Source organism: Pseudophryne corroboree, chromosome 2, assembly GCF_028390025.1.
Source record: "Pseudophryne corroboree isolate aPseCor3 chromosome 2, aPseCor3.hap2, whole genome shotgun sequence".
Lineage (NCBI taxonomy): Eukaryota > Metazoa > Chordata > Amphibia > Anura > Myobatrachidae > Pseudophryne > Pseudophryne corroboree.
This window is the reverse complement of record NC_086445.1, coordinates 293,820,803-293,843,545: the sequence shown is the minus strand read 5'-3', so window position 1 is coordinate 293,843,545 and position 22,743 is coordinate 293,820,803. Positions and strand designations below refer to the sequence as shown.

General features: G+C 39.2%; 1 pseudogene; it reads left to right on the top strand.

Annotated features, from left to right (window-relative positions):
* Nucleotides 1–21,703: 21,703 nt before the first annotated feature.
* On the top strand, nt 21,704–21,823 carry LOC135052055 (5S ribosomal RNA; annotated as a pseudogene).
* Nucleotides 21,824–22,743: the final 920 nt, after the last annotated feature.

The window sequence follows — 22,743 nt, the reverse complement described above, 5'->3', positions numbered from 1 at the left end:
AACCATAATATAGCATAAAAATATTGCACCATTCCTTTGTAAATGCCAGGCATTCTGATAAAAACACTATGGAAAGAAACAATCTAACTATCCACTAATGAAGTGTACAAGGACTTGGAATAAATTCTCCTGTTTACTTAACATTTCAGTATACTGCAGAAGTGTCAGGATTTTAAATTAAAAATAATTACAACTAAAAAATGTTTTCACCTCCAATCTATAGCCCGTTTTCTTTACTATTTTTTTCTTTTTAAATCTGTATACAGACAGAACACATTTCTGTGGACTAACTAACAGAGGGTCTGATTCTGAGGTGGGAATAAAGTAAGAAATAACAAGTAACTGTGCACCTTGGAAAAAAACATGGGGGGTCATTCCGAGTTGTTCGCTCGCAAGCTGCTTTTAGCAGCTTTGCACACGCTAAGCCGCCGCCTACTGGGAGTGAATCTTAGCTTATCAAAATTGCGAACGAAAGTTTAGCAAAATTGCGATTAGACACTTCTTAGCAGTTTCTGAGTAGCTTCAAACTTACTCGGCATCTGCGATCAGTTCAGTGCTTGTCGTTCCTGGTTTGACGTCATAAACACACCCAGCGTTCGCCCAGACACTCCTCCGTTTCTCCAGCCACTCCTGCGTTTTTCCCAGAAACGGTAGCGTTTTTTCACACACTCCCATAAAACGGCCAGTTTCCGCCCAGAAACACCCACTTCCTGTCAATCACATTACGATCACCAGAACGAAGAAAAAACCTCGTAATGCCGTGAGTAAAATACCTAACTGCATAGCAAATTTACTTGACGCAGTCGCAGTGCGAACATTGCGCATGCGCAGTTAGCGGAAAATCGCTGCGATGCGAAGAAAAATACAGAGCGAACAACACTGAATGACCCCCATGTTGCACTGCAGGTGGTGTAGAGCAAAAATTTGTAGAGTGATTTAGATTTGGGACGTGTGTCTAAATTGCAGTGTCAAAATAAATGTTCAGCTTTTGTGGGTTACATGCAAAAGCAGCCAGTATTTACCCCCCATGCAAACAAATGTTATTTGCTCACCTTGCATTGCAATATGGATTGTCCAGATACATAGATGCTTGATCTTTCTTATTTCATTCCCTACTCAGAATCAGGTCCAAATCTTGTGACTCATGAAGTGCAGTGGACACACTTGTCCTTATTCTCATACAATATCGATTTTGGATATTCTTGTACAATTATACATTTATTTTTGATGCACAGGAATCTGTCACACTGTGCATGCATCACAATTGTGGGCTTGATTTCAATAATGTACTATTATATGCTAATGCTGTAGGAGGTGTGTGTAGGAAAAAAATATGCCTCCTGCCAGCATTTGTAATCCGAGTGCTGTGTCCAAAGATGCAGCATCAGATCATCATTGTGACCATTTCTTGCGATGGTAACAGCATTCAGCCATCTGCTTAAGCGGAAGTTTACTCTGACTGGCCATCAGAACTCTGGGGGTAATTCAGATCTGATCGTAGATGTGCTAAATTTAGCACATCTATGATCAGTTACTCTAAAGTGCGGGGGGATGCCCAGCACAGGGCTACTTCTCCCCGCATGTCAGGCCCTACCCCCCCTGCACAGGTTCAAAAAAGCAATGCACTGCGTGATGCTTTTGTACCTGGTGAGTAGCTACCTGCCAGCACAGCTCCTGCATGCTGGCAGGCCGCTAATTACTGCATCCCAGGTTGCAGCGGCTGCGTGTGACATCACGCAGCCGCCACGGTCCCCCCCCAAATGGCCCGAACACGCCTCCATTGTCCAGACTGTGCCCCGCCAACAGCATTCTAAAATTGATGGCATGAACCCTACCACCCCGCTACCGCCTCTGCCTGTCAATCAGGCAGAGGCGATCGCACTAGTGAGATGCTGTTAGCATCTCACTGGGTTCCCGGAGTGCACACGAGCAGTGCACCCGATGCGCGAGCGCACTCCACAAAGTGATTCAGACTGTGATCATTGCCGCTGCAGCGATGCAGTCTGAATTACCCGTTGTTACTTGTCATGAAGTCTGCATCCAATGTCGCAGACCCTGAGCTTGGCACGCCTACAACTAAGGGGAGACAAAGTAGAGTCACAGGCATAAAGTATACGTTTTTTCATACACAGGCATATGGCTGGTGCAATTTCTGATGACGCATTTAAAACTCTACCAAGCGGTATTTCTACATCTAAAAATCATGTCATCATCTCAGTCCCTGCACATTTAGATGCACAGCTGTACATTATAGCAGAGCTTTTTTAGCGGTATTTGTAAAAAGTCAAAGACGTGAAACATGCAAAAGATGCAGATATAGATGTGCCTGCATCTGACTCAGAATAAGACCTACTGCATTGCACCAAAATAATCTTGATGAATCCATTGTATATTAATAGTAGGTGGGGCAGGGCTAACGGACACTGGGGGTCATTCAGACACAATTGCTAGCTTTTTTTGCAGCGGTGTGATCGGGTCTGAACTGCACATGCGTATGCTCTGCAATGCACAGGCGTGTTGGCCGACGGCGACAACTGTCAACTGACCATTTTTAATGAGTTTTTCTGGAGAACGCAGGCATGTCCAACCGTTTTAAGGGAGGTCAGCTGACGTCAGCTCCAGGCTGGGTCGTCGCAGCGGCAAAGTAAGTCCTGAGCTGTTCAGAGACTGCACAAACACTATACACATCTCTTGTGAGAGGCAGCGAGGTTCCTGCATTAGGAGGAGGTGCAGGCCCTGACATGCCATATGGAGCATTATGGGGTTGCTCCAAGGTAGGTAGCTCTTAGCTTAGATATGTTTAAGTAATGAGCCATTATCATGTGGTTCCTTGCTGGTTAATCATAGACCCAGATTGGGGTAATGGAGGTGTGGGTATGGTGCCCCTGGACTGGCTTAGCTGGATGGCTCTATTGTGGCATACCTTTACATTCTATTAACACATATCACTTATTAATTGCTTTAACACTATTTTTCCATTTTAATTACATCTAATTTTTGTATCACTTTATAGCTTCGGCTTCCTAACACTAATTTATTAACATTATAGTTTTTTCACTGGTATGCTGCCCTGGGCTTTCAGGCATGCTTATTTTTTGGGGTGCCACACCCTGCACCTATATGTAGTGCCAGGGACCCCAAATATACAGAGAGGCCTTGACGCGGCTTTGGGGCTTATTCATACATTTGCGCAAATATATGTAACTGAGATCCCTGAATTCTAATATTGTGTCAGATTTAAATATGGTTACTGTTATCATTCAGGGTACTGGGGGAAATAAAGTGCCTTTTTTTCTTGCTTAGAAATACCCCTCCCTTTCAAGCACCTGAATGATATCACTAAGCTAATTGAGCATCTACCACTATATATGTCCACACTGTATCTAACCCACACAGTAACCTGCACTCTGTCTGACCTGCATTGTAACCCATACTGTATCAGATCTGCAATATAAGCTGCACTGTTTCTGACCCAAATTGTATCAACCCACACTGTGACCTGCACTGTATCTGTTTGCACTATATCCAGCTTGCACTGTAAACTGCACTGTATCTGACTCACGCTGTATCCGACCTGCACTGTATTCAACCTATACAGTATCCAACCTGCACTGTTACCTGTGCTGTATCTGACCCGCACTGTATCCAACCCACGCTGTATCCAACCTGTACTGTATCCAACCTGCACTGTATCCAACCCACACTGTAAACTGCACTGTATTTGACCTTCACTTTAACCTGCACTGTATCTGACCCACACTATATCCAATCCACACTGTATCTGACCCACCCTGTACCCAATCAGCACTGTATCTTACACTGTGTGTCCTGCAATGTAATCCACTCAATATTTAACTGTGTGTCCCAAAGTATTCTGCAATGTACCCCGCAGGTATGGAATGCTGTATTTATGGTTGGGAAGATTTTGGGTAGCTGCTCAACAAAAAGGCTGATTAATTAGAGCTTTACATGGGCACAAAATGCCAGTCATTAGTGGACCAGGACCCCCAGGAGGGAGGTACAGATTTGGAACTGAAAATAGGCATGTACCTGTTGCATGTGCACTCATGTAGGGGGCAACCACGTCTGCTGTTACTATTTTACACATGGTTTAGTGTTTTTTTCTTTGCTGTTTGTTAACTACTTCTTTAGAGCTATGATATTTCACACACGATTTCTTATTACATTTCTGTGTTGAATTGTTTTCTGTTGAAAGTACTTGCAGGTTGGTTTGATTGGTTATTGCTAAGTCATTACTAATTTGCAAAACATTTTTAAACAGAAATAACTGCCATGTGTTTGTGCCACTGCTCTGTTGTTTACAGTGGTTTAGCCAGCCAGCCTTTGGACTATGTTGGTGAACAATATTGTGAGCTTTGAGGTCAGGTGGTCAAAATTGACTGGAAATGACTAGAAATTAATGTTACTGAGGTTAATAATACTGTAGGAACACAAAAGGCCCAAATTATATAATTTTAGCTGTTTTTGTAAATTATTGAAAAAAAATACAAAACCAAAACCAGTTGCAAAACCAAACAAATTAGAACCAAAACAAGCAAAAATGGTCTGGCACACATCTCCAGTTTCTACATTATGTAATGTGTATATAATATTTACTGAGATTTTTTTTCTTCACAATGTTCTCACCAACTGCAAGTTAAAGAATTGCAAAGTCAAAGACCTATGCCATTTTCTCTGCTTTTACCACAAACAAACAACAGTCAAAAAAAAATTCATTAGCAACACCATCTGTTTATTTTTGAATTTTTTTTAACAAATCAACTATGTATATTATTTATTCATTTATTGTTGTACAGCATGCATATATTATAAAAAAGTTAATAAACAGTTCTTGTTTCTTTATGTGCAGTGAAGGAAGACTACTTTTGAATTCATAATCTAATTAGTATGTGCATCACAACTTTGTAGACCATTGCACAATTTTATTGCTTGAAGTTGCAGGTTTTTCTACTGACAAAGTTTTTCATAGATCGCTAGATGTGTTACTTCACTTTCTGGCAGACATCATGATTCCACTTTACCCATGCCCTACTCTTTTTGCTCCCTAACAGCATCCTCTGTACCAATAAACGATGAAAACTTAATGGATTAAAAAATACTTTGTCAAGACTATTAACTATACAAATACCAATTTGTAGTAGAAGTGATTCAAACTTCCAATACATGCACATTGACAATAACCTGTTGCTTGTTAAGCACAGTGATGGCCCAGCCAGCCTGGTATAAAGCCAGCTCTTCTTGCCTAACTACAATGTATTACTGTCTTTTTACATGCCATACAGTAGAATAACATTTTTGTTGCTACATATTCTCCCATTATTGTGCAATTAAGATGGGATACCATGGTCACTATTGTGCTCTAAGTGATGATGTTGTCAAATGCTGGGACACCCTTAAAGCATAGGGCCTAATTAAGACTTGATCGCAGCAGCAGCATTTTTCTCTAATGGGCAAAACCGTGTGCCCTACGGGGGGAGGGGGTGCCAAGTATAACATGTACAGAGAGAGTTAGATTTGGATGGGTTATTTTGTTTCTGTGCATGGTAAATACTGGAGGCTTTATTTTTACACTGCAATTTTGATTTAAGTTTGAACACAACCAACCCAAATCTAACTCCCTCTGCACATGTTATATCTGCCCCCCTGCAGTGTACATGGTTTTGGCCAACTGCTAACAAATTTGCTGAGCGATCAACTATGAATTAGGCCCATGGTTTTGCCAATTAGAGGAAAAGTTTGCTGCTGTAATCACGTCTGAATTAGGCCCATAGTTAGGTCGTTTAGAGTGTTTCAAGTGTATTTATTTGTATGTAGACATTTTTTATCCTTAAATGGTGAGTGCTGAATTTTCTGTTTGTATATATTTAAGTAGGTGGCCATGTAGCCCATGGCCACCTACTTAAATATATACAAACAGAAAATTCAGCACTCACCATTTAAGGAGTGCACCCCACCCTATGATTGGTGAGTGCAGACATTGCACCCCGCTTCTGGGGTGGCGAGTGCTGTGGTTTTATATTTGTTTGTATATTGCAGGGTTAAGCTTTGGTTTACTCTTATTAACTGTGGCCACAAGCTTTTTCATGCACCCCTATGTAAACTCAATTGTCCTAAACCTGTGTCAGCTGTTCCTTAGTAATTTATCAGCCAGTGTCAGGTGACTAGTGTACCTTTAAAAGCCATAAGGTATGTGGCAGGTGCACATTAAACCAAGTAGGCATATTTGCAGCTATATTATGTGTGACACAGTTGCCAGGTTTTAATTTTTAAGACTCTGTGATAGTATAGGACCTGCATGAAGGTGGGGTACCATGGCGATCATTTGTAGGCTTCCGTGCATTTGCCAATTTACTAACTAAACCCCCATCATTTATTCATTGATGTTGTGAGGATAAGTGAGCTTGCTATTGTGAGTGCTGAATTTTCTGTTTGTATATATTTAAGTAGGTGGACATGGGCTACATGCACCCCACCCTATGATTGGTGAGTGCAGACATTGCACCCCGCTTCTGGGGTGGCAAGTACTGTGGTTTTATATTTGTTTGTATATTGCAGGGTTAATCTTTGGTTTACTCTTATTAACTGTGGCCACAAGCTTTTTCATGCACCCCTATGTAAACTCAATTGTCCTAAACCTGTGTCAGCTGTTCCTTAGTAATTTATCAGCCAGTGTCAGGTGACTAGTGTACCTTTAAAAGCCTTAAGGTATGTGGCATGTGCACATTAAACCTAGTAGGCATATTTGCAGTTATATTATGTGTGACACAGTTGCCAGGTTTTAATTTTTAAGACTCTGTGATAGTGTAGGACCTGCATGAAGGTGGGGTACCATGGCGATCGGTTTGCAGTTTTCCCTGCATTGGCCAATTCACTAACTAAACCCCCATCATTTATTTATTGACGTAGTGAGGATAAGTGAGCTTGCTATGGTGAGTGCTGAATTTTCTGTTTGTATATATTTAAGTAGGTGGACATGGGCTACATGCACCCCACCCTATGATTGGTGAGTGCAGACATTGCACCCCACTTCAGGGGTGGCGAGTGCTGTGTTTTTATATTTGTTTATATATATAGATAGATATGTGTACAAAAAGTGCAGATAGCGCTACAACCTGAATATTCTATAACCAGATATCCCTGAGATGGGAGATCATAAGTTACACATGAAATAGTGCAAAGCAAATTATTAAATTATTTAGAGAACACTCCCAGATTAAATGGTGTCGCAACCAGATTTCAAAATGTCCAATTCCCAAGGGAACTTAGTTTTCAAATTTGTTCTAGTGATAAATCAGTCGCGCCTTCAGTGTTTGTGAATAAAACGTTGCAAATCCTTAAGTGATAGTTAAAAAATGCGTACCAGACATATGCAGAACATTCGCCTTGTTTATGGTGTCTTTGCATCTGGATGTTCCTTACTCGTACTAACTCTCCGTTCCCATCCGTCCAGGCATTGGTGTGGAGTTTGTACGTATATGCAAGACAATGTGTCAATATACTGCTCTTAGAAAAGTGACTTGGTGCTATTTTTGTGCAAAGTTAGCAGTAAAGTGAATATGTGCAGAGAAAGTGCTGTAAGTGCTTATTAAAAATATATGAATAAAAATGAATATATTACTGGCAGTGTGCTAGTTCCCTTTTTTTCTTAGGTAATGTGCTTAAATACCATTTCTTAAGGGTGCAACACCATATAGCTCAGTATTCAGAGGAGATCTATAGAGGAGGTATATTTATATGAGGCACTTACATCTAGAGTTGCAATGAATTAAAAAGATGCTGCCGTCATTCCGTCATCAGACTTATATACCTTTAAAAAAGTCCCATATGGGAAGGAAAAGCCTCTGATAGTGTAGTATTATTTAAAAAAGACATTTAATAATACATAAAACGACAAAAAACATATAGATGGACTCGTACAATTTAAAAGTGCATATAAGCTTATCTGTTATTTCCTCAGATAGGAGCGGAGTGCCGGTAGGTGCCCAACGCGTTTCGTCCCTTAGTTCATCTCTGGGACTTCCTCAGGGATTGACCATCTATATGTTTTTTGTCGTTTTATGTATTATTAAATGTCTTTTTTAAATAATACTACACTATCAGAGGCTTTTCCTTCCCATATGGGACTTTTTTAAAGGTATATAAGTCTGATGACGGAATGACGGCAGCATCTTTTTAATTCATTGCAACTCTAGATGTAAGTGCCTCATATAAATATACCTCCTCTATAGATCTCCTCTGAATACTGAGCTATATGGTGTTGCACCCTTAAGAAATGGTATTTAAGCACATTACCTAAGAAAAAAAGGGAACTAGCACACTGCCAGTAATATATTCATTTTTATTCATATATTTTTAATAAGCACTTACAGCACTTTCTCTGCACATATTCACTTTACTGCTAACTTTGCACAAAAATAGCACCAAGTCACTTTTCTAAGAGCAGTATATTGACACATTGTCTTGCATATACGTACAAACTCCACACCAATGCCTGGACGGATGGGAACGGAGAGTTAGTACGAGTAAGGAACATCCAGATGCAAAGACACCATAAACAAGGCGAATGTTCTGCATATGTCTGGTACGCATTTTTTAACTATCACTTAAGGATTTGCAACGTTTTATTCACAAACACTGAAGGCGCGACTGATTTATCACTAGAACAAATATAGATAGATATATTAGTTATAGTGGACAAGTAAAAGAATTAATGATCATATAGTATGTGGACCTATCTGAAATGGCCTCTGATGCACTTCTACCTCTAGTGTGAATTGTGATTGTCATCTATTCCAGACTGAATACATGAGCAGGAAGTTCATAAAAATGTAAAATATCCTGTTAGGAGTGCTCTGGTCACCATTGTGATGGTTAGAAATCCCATACTTCATACCAACTTAACATAAAGTGGTATTTTAATGTAGAGGTGTGCACAAAGTTTTTTCTCCATTGCATATGTTGATTTCGGTTTTGGTTTTGCAAAACCACCCTCAAGTGTTTTGTTTTGGAATTTAGATTTAAAATTCAAATCCTTAGTTTTCTTGAAAATGGATAAAAACAGCTAATATCAGGTCATTTTTGCAATCCACAATTCAAAAGTCTGATTTAATTCTGAATTCCGAAGTGTGGGAAGATCCAAACCGGGTCTCGGTTCAGATCGGATCTGTAGAATTCGGGTGGTTTCAGATTACTATAGAACTGAATCGCACATCTCTACTTTAGTAGTCATCACTATTTTGTAGGTTATGGACAGTAAACAATATACAGTACTATACGGGTAAAAGCAAAAAAACTATGATAAAACATATCTATTAAAGTATATTAAAGTAAAAGAACCATCATACAAAAACTCAAGTACTGTGGATAATTATAATACCATACATTCCACTTGAGCATAAGATTTATCTTTTAAGATGTATTATAAGAGAAAATCTAAAATGCATAAGTTGGAGTTGAATATAAGTTGCTTACTTGATAAAACATTAGTTAAAATTAAAAATGTACTACAAATACATCACATAACAATAAGAAATGGGTACCTACAGTAGGGGGAATATTATGCTATAGACAGAGTGCAATTTCATAGCTCTCATTACGGCCCCTTGGAGTCAATGAACTGTACTAAGAGTCTAATTCAGACCTGATCGCTGTGCTGCAAATTTGCAGAGGTCTGCAAACAGATAATCGCCGCCCAGGGAGAGTAAAAACCATCCCCGTGCAAGTGTGCGAATGCATGTGTACGCCATTTGAAAATTCCGCCACACAGCAGACAGCTGCAAATCTGTTCACAACTCACTCACCATCAAATGTTTTTCCAGTGTGTGCAGTCTGTGCGTAGCTCAAGTCTGACTTCAACAGTGCGATACAAACAGGCTGATTGGGGCCGGAGCTGACGTCACATACCTTACCAGAAAACGCTTGGGAACACCTGTGTTTTTCCTGACACTCCCAGAAAATGGGCAGTTACCACCCACAAACATCCTCTTACTGTCAATCATCGAGCGAATGCCTTGCAATTGAAATTTTTGCACCATCCTCTCGCTGTTTGACGATGCGCCTGTGCATTGCGATGCATATACTGTACATGCACAGTCATTCGACAATCTGATACAACAGCAGTCAGGTCTGAATTGGACCCTAAGTTTGTATATCCAATACAGCTCATGAGTTTTTTGATAAGGGCTCTGCCTCGAGTGGCAAATTTAACATGTTCTATAGCTTTAAGTGTTGAGTCCATTTGAAGAATTATGATTGATGAGGAATGCTTGGGTAGTGATTGACTCTCAATCTTATTTTTAATATTGTGGGTATGTTCTTGTATCCTTAACTTAACTGCTCTTTTTGGTTTTCAATATATTTTAAGCTGCAGCTATGTTCAATAAGATAAATAACAGATGTGGTGTAACGTTCATGAAATGTTTGATTTTTAATAATTTAAAGGCATTATGCTTTGAAAATTACTTTCTGTTTGGATGGACATACATTATTTACAAATATTGCAGTGACTATACTTGCATGATCTTACACATTTAGCAAATTATGTTACTTCAGATATTTTGCTTTGCTCATTCAGATGCTTAAAATTTATATGATTTCTTGAATATAATGTCAGGTCTTGCTGGAAGTATTTCTCCTAGAATTGGATCCATTTGGAGAACCTTCCAATGTTTTGCAATACATGTATTTAAGCAGTTGTTCTCTGGTGACACTCTGGCTTTTGTTAAGCGCATTAGAGATTACTTCCTCATGGTAATCTCTTTCCCTTAATCTATTAGTCTAACTATTTAGTTTTTCTTGTCATGATATATCAATGCTGTAGTTTCTTTTGAACTTATAAAATTGTGAGTAGGGAATATTATTTTTACACCCACTGACATGACTACTGTACTTTTCTAATGTAAGTAGCTTTTAGTGTTGAGTGGTTTTATATAATATTTGGTGGTGACTATTCCTGCCTCACTTGATAAATCCAGGTCCAAAAGCTCCACTTGATAACTACTAACATTAAAGGTGAATTTCAGATAAAAATCACTGTTATTAATAAAATATATAAAATCACTAAATCTTTTAAGTATCAGCATTCCAAATAAATAGAATGCCATCTATATAGAATATCTAAAACAAATGAATATGCTCTAAAAATGGGTTGTTGGTATATAAATTATTCTGTTCCGACATGCCCATCAAGAAATAAGCATAACTGGTCACAAAAGCCATACTCATAGCTGTTCCGCACACAGCTGCATGTAAACTTATCTAAAAATGTAAAATAATTATGTGTTAATTTAAAATGTATGAAAGCACAAATAAAACCTTTATGGGGGTCAGGTAGATCGTTATCCTAAGTAAGTGTTTCTTTGCAGGTTTGGATACCTTTCTTATGTTTAATATATGTATATAAAGACTATATATTTATTGCGGACCAAAGTAAATAATATTGCCACTCCATGTTTTCCATGTAGTTTATGACATTTCGAGGTGGTGATTTTAAAGGCTTATGGATCTTAGGCAGGTCAAAGAATATTGGTCTAAATGGACTGGTATTCAGAAGATATTGGTATTCATCGTTGATAAGAATATAGTTATGAAGTCTTTAAACCAAACACACAAAAATACACACACACACACACATACATACATACATACATACATACATACATACATACACAGACACAATTGGGGATCCCAGAAAAAAAACACTGTTTGTGCATTCTCATTGCATAGGTTGTTTTATGGAAATGTTGCATGTTATTGAAAAGAACCCTACGATACAAAAGCCCTCCAACTGTGAAGTGTCGAGTATTAATTGATTCTTTAACATGCAGAAAGTGAGAATTGTCAAAATGTATCATCAATTAAAACAGGTGTATGGTGATATGAGAAAGAGGCGTAAAATATTTAATAACAGATGAACAAACATGCATTATGAAGATCTACTGGGATGCCCATCACTTGACACAGTTTGGGTTAGAGGTTTTGTTAATTTACCCTATGGTCCGGACATTGCTCCAGCAATTTTCACCTTTTCACTAATCTCAAGGAGTTTCAGGGCCAACATATTGGAAGTGAATATGAGTTGAAGCTTGCACTCAATAACTGGTTTAATGTACTGAAGGCAGCCAAGTACAACAAGAGTATTCTAAAGCTTGTCGACAGACATGATAAATGCTTAAATTAAGGAGTAGAGTATGTGGAGAAACAGATAAATACATCAAGGTACTCTGTTTTTTTTTACATTAACAACATTTTTTTTGTTTTTACAGCCAAATGGTTTTTATTTTCTTAATTATCATCTTGCTAAAGGAGCACTTAACATTTGACTAAATGGGGGAAGATTATTTCTTAAAGCAAGCACAGTGCATATTAATTTACTAAAGGGCTCACATATCAATAATATTGTGTCAGTCAGTGCACACTTTCCCATTTCCCACTCAAATCTGCAATTGGTATACATAACTTAATACATTAAGTCATTTCAAATTATTTGGCTGTGAGCGCTTCTCTCACAGATGTTTCTGGCACTACATGGATCTGTATTACTGTTAGAGTGTGCACCTGATTGCCCTAAAATATCTCCCCATCTAGCTGTATGTCACAAAAATAGGTAATTCCTCTGCAGTTTACATAAAGAAAATTAAAAGTGGGCAGAAGTTGACCATATTGCTCTTCTCAAGTAAGCCATTCTGCGTACACCCAACAGAGGACACTACTTGACATGTGCAAAGTTATAAAAATCCCTATTTAATATGGGGCATAATTTAGCTAATTAAAAAACAATAACTTTCTTAAAATCTTAACCCAACAAGGCCCTAAACTGAAAGGACATTTGACAAACAACCCCTAGTCTTAAATTGTCATTTACACTGAGTGCGCTTTTCCCAAAAAAAAATCAATACTGTATATGAGTAAGTGGAGTAAAACTGTGACATTTTTTTTACCCTGAAATTTGACATGCAGCACTAATGATAATAATAATAATAATAATAATAATAATAATAAAAAAATTAATAACAACAACAATTATAATAATATTGTTCTTTACAGGTGGAATGTCTTTACAGGTGGAATGCAGATCCCAGCACAAGTCTAAGTATGCCTTGGAATTAAGGGTCTGCTGGAGCCTCTATTCCACTTGTAAAAACATATTAACGTACAAACAAGACACGTAAACAACAGAAAAAAACTATTTATTAAATTAATGACACCCCTTGTTTACCTATTTATTACTCACATAAATAAGAATTCCAGAAGCTTGCCTGAGGTCTTGGCAAAACCAAACAAACAGGGCCCCAAAGCTAATGATAGATCATTCTTGGTCATTCTCCATAGAAAGAAACACTGTTCATTGTGTTGTAACTCCATCATGCCCTGGGAGCCTTGCTGGGGCTTGAATTCCCCATGAAATTAACAATATTATTGATAATATTATAATCTGTTACCACAGTACATACATACAGTACCAGCATGAAGGATACAGAGAAGAACCTTGGGTGTTAGTTAGTTCTATAGTGTCACAAGCCCTGAAAAATAAGGGTTACCCCATGTTGTTTTTTGGAATCATTTTACAGAATTGTTATACAGTAATATATCATTTATATTGGAGATTCTAAACTTTGATATCATTATGTTTCCCCTTTTACCAAGCTGATCATCTTCATTTTGGAATAATATAGTTGCTGATTGACTTTCATGTTCACAGCTTTAGTCATTTGCACATCCTTTCCATACTATTAGCACCAGTGTAACTGATTATGATCCTTTTTTATTATTAGGGTTTAGGTGTCAGACGGCTCCTTTACATAAAGTTAGAGTTATATTGCCTTTTGTGAGTGCATTAAAAAGCTGTTACATTGAGACAACTTTAGTCCCTTATTTTGCTAATTAACAAAATGCTTTATCCTTTGTAAAAATTTTTAAAGCCTCTTAATCTGTACTAGGGGCTTAGTGTGCTTCTCCCTTCTAATTTCACATAGTGTTTGCCCTATGATCTTTTTCTGTCCAAAAATAATACTTACAATATCTTACTACAAAATACATAATTCATCACCAACTACAGTTGCACTAACAGCTAATTATAATTTAGAATGCATTAAAAACATAATAAAACAGAGACAAAATCCAATTAGTTACTCTTTATTCATTTTAAAAACATTAGAAACAATCCAAGAAAATAACTGAGGGTAAATTACAATAATTTAGTCATTTGAACCGTAAAAATGACCTGCTGATACCTGATCATACATTACTGTACAGGGACAAAGATGATGTTTACTGTATGACTGTATACAGTATGTGCATGTGTTTTATGATTCATGTGAGTTACCGCTGAGCATTTCACGTCTGATTTATTGAATGATGGAGCATCTCTAACCGTTCTGAAATTGTTAGCTGGACACTGACCTGCAACATGGACAGTCATAGAAGAGCTTTCTTGGTAGTGTCCCTTTAGATGGAAGCCTGCACCGATATACTGTAGACTGACCTTAATTAGCAGCTTTCATTTCCATGCAATGGGTTTTATTAGGACTGTGGGGTATATATACTAAGATTCGTGTTACTGACGATTTCAGTCGAACTTGAACTCAAATTACATCGGTCGTGCAAAATTGCAACTTTTTCAATTTGTAATCAGTAATTTACTAAGCTACCGTGTTTCTCTATTTCGTAATTTCCGATGATGATGCCATTCGTATTGTCAGGCACTGTTTTACGGGAGTGATTAATAAAACACTGCCGCACATAACACAATGAAGCCCGGTCTGATCAGTGAGATCCATGCAGGGTTTCATTGTGTATAGTATTTAAAGTGTTAAAAGTTAAAAAAAAATGTGTGGTGTCCCCCCTCCTATGTATAACCAGCCTCAGGCTCCTTGAGCCGGTTCTGGTTGTTTAAATACCGGGGAAAATTGGACAGGGGTTCCCCAGTATTTAGACAACCAGCACCAGGCTCTTCATCTGGTCCTGGTTCCTAAAATACAGGGGACAAAATATGTAGGGGTCCCCCATATTTATAAACCAGCACCGGGCTCCACTAGCCAGAGAGATAATGCCACAGCTGGGGGACACTTTTATATAGGTCCCATCAGTGGTGGCATTACCCCCCTAACTAGTCACCGTTAGCTGGGGTTCCCTGGAGGAGTGGGGTCCCCTTAAATCAAGGGGTCCTCCTCCTCCAGGCACCCAAGGGCCAGGGGTGAAGCCCGAGGATTTCCTTAGCATGCCTGGGCGGTGGGTACTGGGCTGATAGCCTTTTCCTGTATAAATAAAAGAATATTGTTTTTGTTGTGGAACTACAAGTCCCAGCAAGCCTCCCCCGCTTTATGGTACTTGGAGAACCACAAGTATTAGCATGCAGGGAAATAACGGGCCCGCTGGTATCTGTAGTTTCACAACAACAAAAAAATACCCAAATACGAACACAACCCACTGTGAAAGTACAAATTTATTAAAACACACTTACACACTCATACATACTTACCTAAATCCCACGCCGGCCAATCACGTCCACTTGTCCAGTAGAATCCAATTGTGTACCTGTAAAAATGAAAAATATACTTACAAATGATCCAGTGATGATCTGTCCTCTTCTGTCCTTGAAAAAAAAAAAAAAAATCCCGGTCCACGCCACTAAAGGGTGTTCCATGTTTACACATGGAACCTCTTTCCCTGAATGCCGGGACCCCCATGACTCCTGTCACTGGAGATCCCAGCAGCCAATCAGGGACTGCCACATCATGGTGCTCTCCTGATTGGCTGTGCGCTGCTAACTTTGTGGTCTGTGGCTAACCGCAAGGTTAATTGGGGTCACTCTTGTGGGTGACCCCAATTAACTTCACGGTTAGCCGCAGACCGCAAAGTTCCCATCATAGGCTAGAATGGAGGAGCGATCCTCCATTCTAGCCAGTGCGCTACTCCTGATTGACAGGCTAGTAGTGCACAGCCATCAGGAGAGCGCCATGATGTATATTTTTCATTTTTACAGGTACACGATTGGATTGTACTGGACAAGTGGACGTGACGTAATGTGTGCCATTACGATGTGGCCATGTATTTGGCAAATTTATGCTGTTATTAGTTTGAGGATGAGTTTGGGGTGTGGTGCACCCTGGACTGGTGGGGCTGGGCTGCTTAGGGGTAGCACACTGTAACATCTAAGTTAACACTTTCTATATTACTTTCATATAATTTTCTACTATTATCACTTCTCCAATTACACTTTTTATGTGTTCTTTTATGTATAGCCTCTGCTTCCTAATATTCACTAACACTTTAACTTCACACTGGTGTGCTGCCTTGGGGTGTCTGGCCCTTCTCGTTTGGGGGGTGTCGTGCCCCAGACTTAGACTTAATGTTAGGAATCCCCAGTATTCAGAGATGCCTTGAAGTTGGCATGGGTGCTTCCCATACATTTGCAAATGTATGCAACTGAGATCTCTGAAATTTCTACCACCATAGAGTTATCAAATCCTGTTGCTGATGTCATCAGGTGTGCTGGAGGATACTAGTGCTACTTGTTTAGGGGATAAAACCACCTTAAACAGCTTTCATTGTTTCTTTAATCAAGGTGTTGTTACTGCTTCCCTGATTGTGTTTGTATATGTATTAACATTACATATGCATGTACCAATTTTATTAAACAAAAACAGGAAAGAAATATGCCCACATTTAGGTTTACTCATATTATACAAGAAACCAAATTCTTACCAATATTAATGCCATAAATGAAAACAAAACCTAAAAAAAATTGTTGCCTGAGCTTTAACCAAAAACTTATTAAAATTAATATAATGCTGAGATTTACAGTGTAAAGCTTTATGGGTGTGAAATAATGCAATTCTCACCTTTCAATCTCATTTACTGTAGTGCCTTCACCCGAATCATGGCTTGGCTCTTCTGGGGAGTGTCCAGGACAATGAACACCACAATGAGATTCAGGAGACCCCCTGCCAACAACTAAAATTCTCTGACACAGTATTATGACTAATCTAATGGTAATCATTTATTTTTTAAAAACATACCCAGCTTCAAGATTGATACTCAGCAACCAACTGAACATAAAGAGTTTTGTCTGTGTTTATGTTTTCTGATTTTAATGAAAGTTAATACATTTTATTTTTTACAGTTTATGTTCAAGAATGTTCCCCAAAAAAGAGTTTCTTTTTCTTTCTTGTGCTATTGTTATCACCCAAACTCTAAGGAAGCACTGCCAGATATATAATGTTACTGATTTTATTGATGTATAAAAATATATTCTTTCTCTCATATGGATTCTTATTTTCTGCTTTGTTACTCTGGCTAATTGTCATTTTTTCACCTGAGCAAAAAGACTACAATTACACAATTAACAGTACAGTATGTGCTGCATAAACCACTCAGGTACAATCTATATATTAGAATAAGGACTTGGTACAGCTTTTTGTGTATATTTGGAATCAATAATCCCTTGAATCAGAGCTTTTATATGGTCCCTTAACACAATAATAATGGTTGACTCAATATAAGCAAGATTATTATAAGTAATATTGCTATGGGATAATTGATTAGCATAGGCTAATCAGCATAGGATTAGCATAGGATTAGCATAGAGAATAACAATGTATCACTTTGTAAAATATCACCTTGCATTTTATTTACTCCTAATAGACTGAAAATGTCTCAATATGTACAGAAAAAGTAAAGTTATTTTATTTATCACTTGTTTCAAATATATACCCATTGGATTAAAGAGCAGCCATAGGTTATAGCACCAATGATTATAGCGATTACAATCCAAGGTGGCACCGCAGATGGCTGCCTCGGAGCTATGCAGCTCAGCCAAAATACCTGTTTCCCCTTGTTTTCCCCTGCTCTTGTCTACCCCACCAGTGACCAAATACAGCATGGAAGCCCTCCAAATTGGAGCACTCCCGCTGTGCTTACCCCATGTTCGGGCCTATCGGTGACTGGATCAGCAGCCCTTGCAGCCCTCGCTGCCCTGTGTGGCAGGGATGCAGATGTCGTGGATGTCGAAGTGGATGACTGAGCGGTCGTGGCCCCTTGCAGCATGGGCAGTGACAGGTGGGCAGATCGGCGGCCCTGGAAAGAGAATGATGGAGGCCCTCATGTTGGCCCTAGTAGAAGGACCTGGGCTCAGAGGAGAGGCTGTTGTGCAGGCACCCTAGTAAGGTGGTGGTGGTGAGAGCACTGGTCTGCACTTCCCATGATCCTGCTCTCGAACGTGCGCTTACTGGCAAACAAGTTCAATGAACTGTCCCTCCTTCTGGGCAGTGCAGGGTCAGGCATTACAGGGTCGTCCGTCCTCTTCTTTATGGAGATGTGGCTGAAAGACCATATTGCAGATGACCCGATGTCTCTGCCAGGCTTTGGTCTCTTCATGGCCAATCACTCCAAGGTTCTCAGGAAAAATGAAGGGTGGTGTCATCTGCTTCTACATCAATGACAGATGGTGCACCAATGTCACAATCCAAGGCAAATAATGTAGCCCTCACCTGAAGATGCTAAGTATCAACTGCAACCCCTTCTACTCTCCCACAGGAATTTGCCTCAATTATACTTGTGGGAGTATACATCCCCCCCCCTTACCTGCATGAATGAAGCCCTGCACCACAAGGCCATATGCATATCCAACATAGAACAAAAACACCCAGACTATCTGCTTGTAGTGCTGGGTGACTCCAACAGAACTAACCTAAGCAAGGAGTTACCAAAATACAAACAAGTCATGTATGCCACTAGGGAAGGGCGCACCCTTGACCACTGCTACACTACCCTCAAGTCTGCCTTCCGGTCTATCCCACGTGCTGCACTTGGCCTATCTGACCACTGCCTCATCCACCTACTCCCTACCTATACACAGAAACTGAGAGCGGTTAAGCCTGTCATCAAGACTGTTAAGAAATGGACCAACAAGGCTAAGAAGAAGCCCCAGGCCTGCTTTAAATGCACAGAATTGGGGGTATTCGAAGCCTCGGCAACCAACCTGAATGACCTGACAAACACTGTCCCATCCTACATCAGCTACTGTGAGAACAGGTGTGTACCTACCAATACTTACTGCATTTACAACAACAAGTCCTGGTTCAGTGCCCAGCTCAGGCAGCTTCATCAGTCCAAAGAGGAGGCCCATAGCAGCAGTGACAGAGCACTACACAACCAAACTAGGAACTCTCTGACTAAAGAAATCAGGCTAGCAAAAAATCAGTTCTCGGACTAGCTGACAAACAATCTCTCTACCAGTGACCTTATCTGTATGGAAAGGAATGCAATACATAACCAACTGCAAGAAAACATCGAAGTCCACCACCATGCACCAAGACCTAGCAGACGAACTGAAACACTTTTATTGCAGGTTTGCAAAAGAAGTCCCCTGTGACCCAAGCAATCACCTCTACGATGCCCCAAACACCGATGGCCAACTCCATTAGTACAGGGGCCTCTCAGGGCTATGTCCTTGCACCCCTGATCTTCTCCCTGTACAAAATTACTGCACCTCAGAGGCGCAATCAGTAAAGTCCATCAAATTCACAGACAACACCACTGTCATCGGCCTCATCAAGGATAGATATGAATCGGCCTATAGACAGGAAGTAGACTGATTGGCCCAGTGGTGCAGCCACAGCAACCTTGAGCTCAACCCCATCAAAACTGTTGAGATGATAGTGGACTTCAGGAAGAAGTCGGAAAAGTACAGCAACAAACACACTCCTACACCAAACTAGCTCTCACTTCCCAAAACTCCAATTGTTAGAAACTTTTGCGCTATATTATAAATTTATATGATATGGCTGACAAAAATAACAGACTCCTATTGAATTAAAAATATTTAATAATATATGAATAATCACAAATCATAAAACAAGACCGGTCTTAGTAGTTTAAACATCTAAGATAACAAGTATATATACTTTCAAATAAAAGGAGGTGGACTTAAGCATATTCTGTGCACAGAGGTGTAAAAACTAGCTCTATAGCTAAATGACTTAATTTACAAAGTCAAAAAAATAGATCAAGTGTAGCTGCTTGTAGAACCCGTATAATAAATGTTTCCCATAGACAGTCACTTTGTATCAAAGTTCCTTTGAATGTAATAATCCAACATAGGTCAGTAAAATGAATGAGAGCCGTTTTCAACCCAAATCTAACTCTCTCTGCACATGTTATATCTGCCTCCCCTGCAGTGCACATGGTTTTGCCCAATTGCTAACAGAATTCCTGCTGCGATCAACTTGGAATTACCCCCATTGCTCTTTATAAACTCAAACTCTCAGTAATCACTCTATGACCTGTGATCAAGCTCATTATGCGAAACGTACGTCAGGAATCACGATCACGTGATGTACACACGTGACTGCACCAGCCGGAAACCTTAGGAGGCATCAGGCATCGGCCGCAAAGCTACTCTTCATTCACCGCGGGACTATGACTTCACGCCACTGCAATTCTCGGAGCTCCAGCATGGTGGGAAGCGGGACTTTCAGCGTCAACACCAATACTGGCTTTGGTATCGTATGTACCCCGCACCACTCTCAAACATACCATTTATTTAACCTGCCAGCACACAACTCTGGGCTACCTGCACTTGTCAGAGTATTGTGTGTATGGTTAGATACAAACGGTTGGAACAATTGAGACATAGTGCTTACAAATTCAGTCATTTCACTTCTCTCAATAACGTTCAGGAGCATGTACTGTACATATTTTCCTGATCAGAAACAGTAGAAGGACTCATCTGTTTCTTTTTATCACTACATAATTAACCCCTAAGCAAATAACTCTGGGTTATCAGTACCTATCAGAGTACTGTGTTTATGTTTAGCAACATTGTATACAAACAGATTGGAACACAGTGTTTATAATACCAGCTACATTGTTTCTCTTCAAACACGTTCAGGAGCATGTACTATACTCATTTTCTCAATCAGTAACAGCAGAAGGATTTATTAGTTTCTATCTCAAACAATTAGAGGAGCACAAGTGCCGGGATATATTCACAATGCTATGATTATTAATAGCAAGATAATACAGCAATTTGGGATATCAGCTAGCCCTATTTGTGAAATCACTATACGATTTAATTTTCAGATTGGTATTAGTCACTGCTCTGAAGTCAACATTTCAACAAGTGTTATCTGTAGAAACAGCAACATAAGCTTCTTTAAGCTACAAGCAGTGACCCGCAGACTAGCACCAAGCATAAACCCTCTTCCTTTTTTCCTATACCAGCGCTGTGTATTTGCTACAGGTGTAGGTGCAAGCACTATGTCATAGTACTTTTTCATTATAGTGCCAAGGGGCTATTCCCTTGAAAATTGTAGCTCACATACTACCATGAAATTTACTGCTATATTTGCAGCTTGTGCGGAGTATTTATACTCAGCACTCATATTTAGTTTAATTTAATACGGCCGTATTGGTGTCTCCTAGGATCTCCTTATGAGTAAAAAGCAAGTCCTAGGTATGGATGTTGTGTGGTTCTAAATAATTTTCCCGCACAACAGGTTTTTACTTATCTGTGTATCCCTTCTTTTGTGGCTGACGTGTCACTTGGTGACCAAGTCAGGTGATTGCATTTATTCTCATACGTTTTTGGCAATTGTGCTATATATGTTTACAAAACTTACTAATGTGGATATACAGTGGTTACACTACAAGCACATAGGTGATTAATAAAGGTGAGCTCAATAATTGCGGTCGTACCTCACTGGAGATGCCCAATCTCTTCTGACCTTGGAAGCTAAGCAGTGAAAGGCTGGGTTAGTATTAGGATGGGAGACCACCTCTGAACACCCTGGTACTGCAATAAATTGGCTCCCCAACAGACTGTCACCTATACAGATACCACAAGGTACTCGATTTCACATGACCAATGATTAAATTCTCTGCGGCTAAAATGATCCATAATGGATACATGCAGAATAAATGATGGTCATATACTACATTAGAAACAATGTGCAATGATGATTTACTCTAGGTACTACAGCTATTAACTTCCGTCAATTCGCAGATTGTGATATTGTGATCACTTATGATTAATTATTTACTTTCATATGTTCGCGAGGCTATTTCACTTAAGTATTTACACTCCTCAAATTCAATTTAATAATGTACCTAATAAAAATGGTTTTACCAGTAATATGTTACAATTTTAACCTCTGAATTAGAGTGCTCCCAAAAAAGAGTCTACTTTCCAATACTTCTTTGTTAGTTTTTTTTGGTTGATAACTTTTTTGACTCTTGGGAGCACCACTGAAAGCAACAAGCATATGTACTAGGACTGACTATCCACTTACATATGGTTGCTATATTGAGAAGCAATTCAGGAATAATTCAGTTTTTCAGAGGTCACTATCAGCTTAAATATTGGACTTGTGTGGTTCCCATTACCTTTCTCTTTCAACACTTTAGTACTGTAGTAATACACAATCAATCTTGGTTTCAACAATAATAGTACTCTCTTAAAACAATTAGAAATCTTACAGTAGTTGAATTATTTCTGTCCCACAGAAGATCCCACAAGCATAAAACAGAATATTATAAACTCTCCTTGAAATGATTGTTAGTCTACTACTTTTAGCTAGCTCTCTGTATTGAATGACACAAAAAGCAGTATGGATACAGCTTGGTTTAAGTAAACAATTATCATCTGTTCTCAACTTTTTAGTTGAACCTCTAACTCATAGATTAGCTCCCTATCTCCCAGTGACTTCTGGGGAAGGTAGTCAT